Source organism: Nuphar pumila, chromosome 11 (genome assembly GCF_984573655.1).
Source record: "Nuphar pumila chromosome 11, dmNupPumi1.hap1.1, whole genome shotgun sequence".
NCBI lineage: Eukaryota > Viridiplantae > Streptophyta > Magnoliopsida > Nymphaeales > Nymphaeaceae > Nuphar > Nuphar pumila.
This window is the reverse complement of record NC_143259.1, coordinates 113,541,016-113,553,310: the sequence shown is the minus strand read 5'-3', so window position 1 is coordinate 113,553,310 and position 12,295 is coordinate 113,541,016. Positions and strand designations below refer to the sequence as shown.

Genomic DNA, 12,295 nt, shown 5'->3' with positions numbered 1-12,295 from the left:
AGCTATGCCCAAACTAAATAAAATTAATAAAAGATCTAATTTCAGCTACACAGCAGTAGCTTGAATGGAATACTTACAGAATGATCAGACATTTTCTCCATGGTAAAGATGGTGCCCTTGATGTCATTCCTCTCCCAGAAGCGCTGTACAACCTGAAAGTTATTTTTAGACAATTAGAACCCTTGGAAATATAGTATCTTCAAAATCCAACTATAAAGAAGATGCACTCAGAATGGGGCATTAAAATTATAAACCACGATGTAGAATATTGGACTGGCACTGGTGCCAATGGATTTATGCTAAATTCCACGTTCCCAAAACAGTATGCGAAACAAAGTGATAAAAAGCCATATATTAAAGAAGCCTGCCAAATATGGATCTTGACCTCTAGCCTCAAATTGGACAAATTAACAGTCAATCCTGATTGTGTGCAGCCAGAACTCACTGGTGGGGAGCGTCACAGAAGTCCAAGTAAAAGAGTGTCACAGAAGTCCAACTAAAAGAAATACTGTTCTTCATGAGCTTTCCTTGATCAGTGTCAACAAAGAGAAACCGAGAACTTCTAATTACAAGGATCAGGATAAAAATCAAATAAATAGAAGGATGTCGAAAAGGGAAACTCTCAAACATAATACAAGACTAGAAAACCACCTTCTAACTCTGATTAGCATAAGTTTTGAAGACAGCTATTGAAAAAACCACCTTCGTTTAGCCCATGGTCACCAAAAGTTTCTACCTATCACAAAATTGTGAAGGAAAACTTCACCAAAATAGTTGTATCCCTTATCTAAAGCTGCATCCACGTGGTACAGGTAAATATGAGCACAAGTATGAGGTGTGACTGCTGGCACACGTAGGCTTAAAAGTTTTAGGTACTACTTCACTTGAAAAGTATGCTGGCACGGTTTCAAAAATTGTTGACACAAGTTTCATTAAATACTAGTACAGTCTATGAAAAATTTGTTATAGTACTTAAATATTTTGATAGGAAATTCTTAAAAATAGTAAAAACTAGCATATGTTTTATATAAAGTGATTTACTAATTAGAGGATCCACAACACTCAAATGAATGGTTTATCCTCGACAAACGCAAACAAATTTATAAGATATTTTCTGGTTCCATGCTAAAAACAATAACATGAATTATATAAAAAAATTATAACTAATGAGAACGCATCTATATATATATATAAACCAAAATACCGATCAGGAGAATTTTGGTCATTTTACTTTGTAATAGTGGTCAGCCCATTAGGGACCGACTGAGTACTTTTTGTACTTTTATTTTTGTTATTTTTTAGCCTTTATGAGCTGGTGTACTTGAAAGGGACAGCTCCAACTAGCTGTTGAACCTGCTCCCAATGGTCACATTCCAGCCCAACAGCTAGTTGGGCTGGCCCATTCTCCCTCCCTCTTGTTATAAATAGGGGTTCTCCCCTTGTAACTCTTGAAAGCATTTGTAATACAAAGAGCCTTTATTTTTTTCCTCATTGTGGTGTGGTTGTGTTCATGTAAGCTTATAAGAGGCACTCAGTTGCTTTTGTTCTTGTTTCATTACATGGTATCAAAGTTTTGGTGTTCTTGGGTTGTGATTTATTTGGAAAGGCCAATAGGAGGAGTGTGAGATTGGTGGAGCATCGATTCGTGGGATCGTTGCATTGGGAAGCACACCATCAAAGTGTTCTTTAATAATATTTTTGCTATCTTCTCCTCTCCTCTCTTATCTCTCATTATTGTAAGAATGAAGGATGAAAGAGAAGTGGTTGTCTCCATTTTTGTGAGGCTCAACAATACTAACTATGTGATGTGAGCATCCATAGTGAAACATAAAATATGGAAAAAGGGTTTATGGGGTTTGGTTGATAGCACCGAAAGAGAGCCTAAACTTATACTCTTCAAAATAAAAAATGGAAAGTAAGTGGCTCTTCAAGGAGAAGAGATGTCCAAGGCCGTTACCGAATATGAGAAAAAATGAAAGGAATGGAGGATGGGTCATTCCAAGACAATTGGATGGCTCATCAATAGTGTTGACATAAAAAAATGTTATAGCTTAGTAAAATTTGATTTTACTAGTGATGCATGAAAGTATCTTAAAAATATGTATAGCATCAAGGATATATCTCACATATGCAATGTGCAGAATAAGGTGAGAACTATAACCCAAGGAAAGATGAGCATTAGGGAATATTACAATGCCCTCTCATCTTTGGGATGAAATGGCCTTTTTAGAGCCAAAGTGGCATTGCCCCAATATGTAGAACTCTATGAAAAACAAATTAGAATGGAGCATTTCTACCAATTTGTTAATGGGCTTAAACCCAAATTTGAAGGAACCAAATCGGCCCTTCTTTATAGAGGAGGTGTACCTACCATAGTTAAAACACTTGAAGAATTAACTATGCAGGAAAATAGGTTGAAAAAACCCTCCTCCTCTAAAGAGGAAGAATTCATACTTGTTATGTCAAGACCCGAAAATCACACAAGGGCTTATAAGCCCCCCTCACTTTGGAAGAAGTAATGAGAATAGAAGAAATTACAATAACTATGAGAGGAGCCAAAATGATAAAAGAAGTGACCAAGAATACAAGAAGAGTGGCAAATTAATATACTATCATTACTATGAGTCGGGTTATATCAAGCCCTTTTGTCCTAAAAGAATAAGAGAAGATCAAAGAGATGACAAGAAGGTGGCTTCGGTAGGACCATCTCACACAAACAGATTCATGTTGTAATTAATGGTTGATGGTAATAGTCTTATAGCCATTATAATGCACTCGGTGATAAATTTTTTATTGAAAACCAAACATTGAGTGTGGTGCATAAGGCATACTTAGGCCCCATATGCATGACCATTATTTGGGTATTTCATCCTCACCCTTTTTAAAGTGGGCAGCATTGTCCTTTTTTATGTTTCCTATCTCTACTATGAGACGGGAAAAAGCTTTCAAGCCATCAAGTAGGACCACATGCAACACAGAACTGCTTTGAAAGTGAGGATTCGTCCAGTGAGAAGGATGGAATTATTTATAAGAAAATTAAGTCTCAAAAATCAAGGAAAGGAGAAGATATCAAGAAATTGAGAAAGACCTACAGGGAGGTAGAATCATCAAGTGGGGAGGATTCAAGTGAAGATAAAGCATATATCCCTAGGAAATCAAAATCTCTCAAGAAAAAGAAGAATGATGCAAGGGATATTGCAAAATCAAGGTCTAAGAAGGTTTATAAAGAAATCACATCTTCAGAAGAAGTCTCATCTTCAGAAGAAGTCCTACATGTTCCTAAGAAATTCAAATCCTATGAAAAATATCATAAGAATGATGATTCAGATAGAGACATCAAGTAGAAGTCAAAGAGGTCGACTAAAATTAATGAAGATTTATATTCTGAGGAAAGCATGTCTTTTTTCAGCCATCATTGTTGACTTGCACCTATTGAGTTGCATGGGAGGAGCATGTTGTGTCAGTGCCATGCATATGGTGATGTGGGAGCCCTGATTGTGCAATGGAAGGAGCATGTTCTGCCGGTGTCATAGATTTGAGGTGATGATGGGATGGTGGGTATATGGTCTGGAATGATGGATGTTTATAGTGGATATCAATGTGGTGATAAGCGGTGGATTTTGTCAGGAGAGAGAGAGAGTGCAGTGGAGTTGGTTTTTACCATGGTAAAATCCCTGACTATAGCAGATGTTGGCTCAAGCCAACAAGCTGCCTAATGGCGTCCCTCTCTCATTGTTCATCATGCAGACACGTGAATCAAACACTAACATTCCCTCCTTTTTTCATTGCCCAACACCAAATATTTCAATCTCTCCTCAATCAACGACACTCATTTTGATTCTCTTCTTGTAAAGTTTGCCATCATCATCACATATGAACTTCCTCTTCCTGAGGGGCACTGCCCTCTTTGAATTGGCATCTAAAGGAAGAAGAGAAACAGGTAGCTTCTGAATCACAGAAGCTTCGAAAAGAGCATCAACATGAGCTCCATTCCCACTAACATCTCTTGCTTCTCAAGAAGAGGGTGAGCCCAATTTAAGATGTTTTTTCGTTGGTGACGATGGAAACTTGCCACGCTACATGTCCTGGAGGGTACTGGTGTCACTGGATTTGAGGATGGACAAGGAGGTGGCCATGAAATCATTGGTAAGATGGACAGGCTCATGGTGATTCTGCAGGTGCTAGATAAGGGGGGCATAGTTGGTGAAGTTCTGTGTAAAAGATGAGGGAACAAAGTGATGAAGAGTAGGGATGGCAGTGGACCGGGGGAAAACGGGGCTCCGCCCTGCCTCGCCCAGTTTGGACCGGGGATGGAGGACATGAAATGGGGATGGAGGTTAAAATCAAAACCCGTGTGAGGATGGAGGCGGGGATGGACTTACCCTTTTCCCCAACCCGCTCCGCCCCCCAATCCCCACTAGTAAAATAACTAAAATACTTTAGGGATGGCAGTGGACTAGGGAGAAACAGGGCCCCACCCTGCCTCGTCCCTTTTGGACTGGAGAAGGAAGACATGAAATGGGGATGGAGGCAGGGATGGAGGTTAAAATCAAAATCCATGCGGAGATGAAGGCGGGGATGGAGGGAGGCGGGGGTGGAGACCTTGTCCCCCACCTCTGCCCTAGTCCACTGCCATCCCTAATGAAAAGATGAGTGGTTGGAAGAACGAGGGAGAATGTATTAGAACCATCAGAGCAGTTAACTAGTATCTAATGTCCAGCATGTGGACCAGAATGCCTGCATGCAGTTGCCACTTTACCCACTCTTAATAAATAAGAAAGCCAACTGATTTTCCATACTCAAAATAAAACAACCCATTGTTTTTGCCTATCTCTGAATATGAGTGTGTCCAATTGCACCTAACCTGACTCATTGTGTGACCCTCATACCCAATGCAATTTGCTTTTATAATGTATATATATGAACCACCATATTTAGACTTAAATAATTATGTCTTACATGTAAAAATATGCATTTCAATCATTTTTTACTAAACCCAGCAGTATCATATCAGATTTTCATGCAGATTCAGACTTATGTGATCTATTTTAGAATAATATATATTCCTCAAAATTAGGGTTCAATTTCAGACGGACTATGATGTTTACCATTTTGACTGATTTGTTTGTGCACTTGAAAATGAGCTTGTTGGGCATTATTATGGATCAACTCTGAGTACAATTGAATGTGAAATGTGTTGCAGCTCATGCAAACAACGTAAGATCTGGATCCATCAATACTTCCTATGATATGACCCGGATACTCCATTTTGACTGTCGTTCTGTATCCTCTTATATACAAGTCATATTGGAAATTTCATAAAAATAGCCATATCCCCGTATCTGCAGCCATATCCATGTGACATGGTTCCTATGCCTCAGCTAACCTTTCAGTTATACATTTAACATCATTCATCATCCAAAATGACCATCGTTCTTTCTCTGAAATTATTTTTTATGAGCCAACAAGGGTTCCACTCATATGAAAGGGGCAACTTGTGAACGCCACCAAGAAGAAGGGGCATCACAAGTTCGAAACCTATGGCCGAGCATTTCATGCATGATTGAATCAAAATCCAAAAAATTTATAAGAGTTTGCACTTCAGATAATACTCATGTGTTAATGCTATATATTTATAGATAATATTCATGTTTTAATGTCATATATATATGGCATTAAAACATAAATATTATGCCGAGTGCAAACTCTTAAATAGCTATTTTAATTCATTATAATTAAAAACATCAAATAATAAAACTAAGTTGAAACTGAAATGTAATGTAGTTGATAACAAATTAAAAAAAGAAAACATAAGTAAACACACAAGTAATCAATATCATAAAAGGAGATAGATAAAGTTAGACTGTGTCCGTGAAATGTCTTGGTATGTTACTGTCATGTTGTGGAGACACGGAATATGCATTTAATTGAAGCGTCCATGTGACATGGTCTATACCCAGCAACCAGAAAGCTCTTTTCTGAATCTCTAAAAGTAAAAGCACATATGCCATGTTCTAAGCTTTAATTAGAGAGAGAGAGAACCTGTTCCTGGCTAACATAAAGTTTAGAACCCATCAACCTAAACTGCAGAGAGGGGAAAAACAGGCTCCTTTCTTCGATGACCAGGAAGGTGATCCCTGTTGGGGACAATACACGAGGGATCTGAACTCTAAGAAATGTAATTGTATTGTCGAATTTGTTTCCAGAGAACCCTCACCAATAATCATGACATGAACAAGAACCAGCTCTGAAGTGGTGAAAACGACTAACATCTCGGATGACAATCTCTCTTTCTGTTATAGCAGATATTAATTTGATAGCAATGTGGCAATCTCCACAAATTCGAAGGTTTTTGAAAATTCGTACAACTTTTGCAGAATTTGTACATATCAATCCATATGCTAGAGCCAACCTCTCACTATGGTAAAGAAGTGATTCCTTCTTCTCATCATCAGCAACATTATGCAGCACAACAGTTGTGTCAGGAACATATCCTGCAAGACTCAGATGCTCATTCAGTTCATTTAATTTTGCATAAATCTCCTTGGCCTGTCTGTGTGAGCTATCTTGTGGCACAAATACATGAATACGTCCATCAATATCTATCCAACTACATCCTGGTTCCTTTTTCACTCCCCTTTCAGTCATCATCTGCCTAACCTTGACAACATCATTCCATCGGCCTGCAGCAGCATAAATGTTGGACAGCAATATATAAGTTGAGTCCACAAGTGGATCTAACTCAAAGAGCTTCTGAGCTGCCTTTTCTCCAAATTCAACATTTCCATGCATTCTACAAGCACCAAGAACAGCTTGCCAAATCAGAGAATCAGGGTTTAGTGTCATGTTCCTAATAAAGCCTTCAACTTCATCAAGCATGCCTGCCCGACCTAGGATATCCACCATACATGCATGATGCTGCATTGTCGCATTAATGCCATATACTTGGCTCATTGATTCAAAATATTGCCTCCCTTCTTCAATTAAGCCCACATGGCTACATGCAGAAAGAACACCTACAAAGGTCACTTCATCAGGTCTCATGCCTTCTTCAAGCATGCACTTGAATGCTTCAAGAGCTTTTTCTCCAAGTCCATGTTGTGAATAACTACATATTAAAGTGTTCCAAGCAACTATATCTTTTGAAGGCAGGTCATGAAACAGAGCTTCTGCTTTTTCCAAATATCCACATTTACTATACATGTCAACAAGCGCACTTGCCACATAAATATCATTTAGCTGACCATTTTTAATTACCCATGAATGAAACTGACGGCCATTTTCTAAAGAGCATATGCTAGAACATGCCCTCAAACAGCTTGCAAATGTAAACTGATTAGCATTAACACATTCGCGTTGCATCTGCTGGAAGTATCTGACAGCCTTCTCCCCTTCACCTGTCTGTGCATAGCCTGTGATAACCACAGTCCAAGCAAAAACATCTCTTTCAGACATTCTATCAAAGATTTGACATGCCTTAACCAAGAGCTCACACTTTGCATACAAATCAATAAGCACAGTCCCCACAAAACAGTCATCCTCAAGCCCATTTTTGACAATATGTGTGTGAACTTGTTCTCCATAGTGTGCCTCCAAAAGGTTAGTGCAAGACCTTAAAACACTTATGAAAGAATACATGTTAGGTTTGACATCTTTCAACAGCATTTTCTTGAAAATATTAAGCCCTTCAACACAAGAGTCACCATTCTGGAATCCAGAAAGCAGGGCATTCCATGAGACTATATCATGACATACCATCAAATCAAATACTCTACAACCATCTTCAACGGCATTCAATTTCATGTACATTATCACTAAAGTATTCCCAACAGTATTATCCAAGTCAAACCCAACCTTTATGATATAAGCATGAACACTAGCAGCACGTTTTCTATCATCAATGTCAGTAACAGCACTAACAAGACTAGCAAGAGTAAACTGGTTCGGCATAATGCTTGTTTTCTGCATGCCACAAAAAGTCTTAAAAGCCTCATAACCATAGCCATGTTGGGCAAAACATGCTATCATGGTTGTCCAGGACACAACATCATGAACTGAAATTCTAACAAAGACCTTATATGCATCCTCCACCAATTCACACTTGGCATAAACATCAAGAAGGCAACTTTGGAAAAAGCTATCTAAGTCAATCCTCATCTTGATCGCCAAAGCATGAATGCTCTGCGCTTCTCCTATTCTTCTTAAACAAGCACATCCCTTCAGCACGCTAGACAGAATGAATTTGCTGAACTTAACCTCCTTCTCAGTTAATTGTTGAAACAAGTCCAATACTCTCTCAACATCACCAACCTGAACATACCCAGCAAGCAATGCATTCCATGAAATAGAATTATGGTGTGGCATGTGCCAGAACACACTCTCGGCATGCTTCATCTCACCACATTTAGAATACAAATCAACAAGAGCACAACCAACTACTACATCAGATAAAAATCCACACTTTAAAGCATAGGCATGCAGCACTTCTCCCAGGTCCACCTCAAGACACAAGGCACAAGCTTTTAGACCAGTAGCCAAAGCAAACTCGTTAGGTAGAATCCCACTCCACACCATATGGCAGAACAATGCAACAGCTTCATCCCCTCTACATTCTGCAATAAACCCAGAAAGCAAAGCGTTCCAAGACACAACATCTCGTTGTGGCATTTTATCAAACACTTGGCAGGCATACGACACACGTCCACATTTACCGTACATAACAATAATGCAATTAAGCAAATGTGAATCTGGATCGATACAGATCCTTATGAGACGACCATGGACCGCTCTCCCTTCCTGGATAGATAACCTCTTTGTGCAATTCATCATCATGGTAGAGTAATCCATCAATATATCCTTCCTGCACCGAAAACCAGAAGTGGGTAGTGACCGAGACCTCATATTTTCATCTTCTATAGTCAAAATTTGAGAGTTGTGGAGCTCTAACACCGGAACAACCATGGAAGAAAGACTTAACCGCGTGCCGGGAGAGGTTCTTGGCTTTTTCGGCAACTGAAGATGGTGAAAAATAGCATTCCTCCATATGGGTGACACAGAAATAGTGAATGAATGGAAGCCATGAGAGTTAACTCTATGCATTGAGAAGTGTGGTTCCATACGCTCTGGGTTTTTGGCTGTGAAGGAAAAAGCAAACATTCATGGTTAACTCCCTTTAATTGATAAAATACAAAACCCTTAATATTCCAAGTTCTAACCAAAATCAAGTATTCATTCTTTATGGATTCATGGTTAACGATAATTGAAAAAGAAAAACACATAAACCCTAAAAGCATTATTCAACATTCATGTTGAAAAACACCAAATCAAAACCCTAATTCATACAAACATCATAAATTATGCATTTATGTTAATTGATAAAAAACCAAACCCTTAACATTTTAACAAAAATCAAGCATTCATTATTAATTATTCATGGATTCATGCTTAATGGTAATTAAAATATATATATATATATAAAACTAAAACCATATGTCATTTTACAAAAAAAAACAAATTAGAATCTTAAATCCTAACAAACATCATTCATATATAGCCTAACTAACAAAAAAACCTTAAAATTCTAACAAAAATCAAGCATGTGTAAACATGTTTAATGTTGATTAAAAAACACAAAAATAATTAAATATTCATCTCATTTAAAAACCAAAATAAAAACCTAAATGCTAATTGAAAACATATAAAAAATACTAAAACCTAATTAAATATTCATGCTATTTAAAAAACTAAATAAAAAAACTCAATCCTAACAAACATCATTCATATAGAGGCTAATTGAAAACAAAAACAAAACCTCAAAAATTCTAACTAAAATCAAGCATGTGGAATCATGTTTAATGTTGATTGAAAAAATAAAAGTACCTAATGAAATATTGATATTATTTAAAAAACAAAATCAAAGACCTAAATGCTAATTGGAAAAAACACACAAAAACCTTAATACCTAATTAAATATCCATGATATTTAAAAAAAAGCAAATAGAAAACCTGAATCCTAAGCAGCATTCATATATATGATAATTGAAAAAAAAAACTAAAATTTTAAGTTTCTAACTAAAATCAAGCATGTGGAGTTATGTCTAATGTTGATTGAAAAGAAAGAAACACTTAAAAGCCTAATTAAACATTCATCCCATTTGAAAAACTTAAATGCCAATTGAAAAACACATAAAAAAACATAAACCCAAAAAAAAGTACAAGAAGAAGAAGACCAACAGTGGCATGCCACCTTGCCGGGGAAGCCGCTGGATGCACGGTGCAGGCGGCAAGCTTGAGGCCCTGACCCGGGTTTCGGGAGAGAGAGAGAGAGGACCTGCCAGGGGTGCACCAGAGGCTGCCGCCTAATGGCGAATGGCCGGATGCACTGAGAGGAGCTGCTGCAGGTCAGAGGCTGAGAGAGAGGACCTGCGAGGGGTGCGCGGCGTGCGTCGGAGGCCGCCGCCGGTCGGTGAGAGGAGGACCTTCGGAGGTGCAGCCGTGCAGGTCCAGTGGCGTTTTCGAGAGAGAGAGAGAGAGAGAGAGGGTCAGGGTCAGGGTCGGGGTCGGGGTCGGGGTCGAGGTCGAGGAGGGGGAGCAGAGAGAGAGAGAGGGTCAGGGTCAGGGAGGAGGGAAACACTTTGTGTGGGTCTGGGTCGGGTCTGGGTTGTGCCCACCTTGACCCGACACCCTTGTTGGGGGATTAAATATTCTATGCATTGAAAAGTGTGGTTCCATACACAGTGGATTTTTTGGCTGTGAAGGAAGAAGCAATATCATGATAAACCCAACAAAAATCTTGGAACTTGGTTGTCCAGAAACCCTCGAATTCTCTGGGCAGGACAACTAATTCAAACCTTTTAGAAAACAGGACACGAAGACACTGTCTTTTTTACTGTGTCTTTTTTTATCAATGCAAGACTTTTTTTTTGAGAATTTCATACTTATAAGTTTATTTATTTATATAATTTTTAAATTTTTATTTAAAATAACATCATACCTGTCGAAGAGCTGATCTTACTATCAGTGTGTCTAGTCGTGTCGCCAAGGACACGAAGCTAAAATGACGTGTACATGTGACATTGATGGTTAGGATTTAGTAGTAAGGTTGTCAATGACTCAATGGGTCGGGGTTAGTCTAGGGTAACTGACCTTACCCAAAAAGAGGTATCCAAGTGTGAGCATAAACATGCTGACCCAAATGTCATTTGGGTTGATATCCGAACATGTAATATACTGATGGGGGTTTACTTTTAGCGGATATCCGACCCAACCCAGCTGAACAAAGTGTTTCTGTTTATATTGTTTTATGCAAAAAAAAAATATTTGTATATTCTAAACACTTTTATCTGATATCTGATTCCCAATTAGCATGCTTGTGCCAGGATCGGTTGGTTCGTAACCCAATCCCAACTAGAATGTATCGTTTGGTTCAAGATTTGGTTTTTAAGAGAGGGTTATGACATGGATCCCAAATTCTGTCCTCATATGGATCCGTCGGTACAAACCAAATCTGATCTCATGGGTCAGATCCAATTTGGACTTAGACTTGTTGGATTGAAATACAATATGGTGTTTGATTGGAACAAAAAATATCTGATTATCCCTTGGGAGGTGTTTGAAACTTTGAATCCCTTAGCTTGAGCTTCCTAAGTTAGGTCTTAACATTTTTACTAATTACTGTCCTACTCTTGCACCTACATCTGGGAGGCGTTTGAAACGCCAGACAGAATAAACTCAAGGACAACACAATCCTCCATTTGGTTTCAACTGTAATTTAATAACCAAATAGTAGCTTGAATTCAAATTATAATTAAAGATTCATCATTGATTTTCAATTTCTAATTTCAACATTTAGATCATGCATGAAATGCCAACTTTTAGTACAATGATTGTCTTGAGAAAACCTATCAGAACGGGCCATAAGCACCAAAATATCTGTATGTGCACATGTAGGGGACAACATTTGCTATCCTCTTGGGTAAAGAAACCTTTTGTGGGCGTTTGCTTGTCAGGGAATGGGTTTCCTCGGAAACAGAATCGGACCCCCTCCTTGCAGGAACCATTTATACGAAAAAGGGGGGTCCATCGTGTAAAATGGCACACCCATCAATGCAAATCTGTGATGCCATGTTTGTTTTAGCATTGTGGGATCCACGGAAATGCATGCCCGTCAATGCATTTTCATGGAAAACCAAAATTTTCCGTGACATGCAAACGCCCCCTTAGTAAAAAAAAATGCAATATTTTGTTTTTTTTTCAGCTTTTTTGCACACCTGACCCTTTAGATGTGATATACATA

General features: G+C 38.4%; 1 pseudogene across 1 annotated transcript; it reads right to left on the bottom strand.

Moving 5' to 3' along the window:
• Positions 1-73: 73 nt before the first annotated feature.
• LOC149822909 (putative pentatricopeptide repeat-containing protein At5g52630 pseudogene) lies at positions 74-9,117 on the bottom strand (annotated as a pseudogene). The gene is made up of 2 exons (XR_016425835.1): positions 6,043-9,117; positions 74-152 (listed from the first exon to the last, which is right to left on the bottom strand). The product of XR_016425835.1 is annotated as a putative pentatricopeptide repeat-containing protein At5g52630 pseudogene (transcript).
• Positions 9,118-12,295: the final 3,178 nt, after the last annotated feature.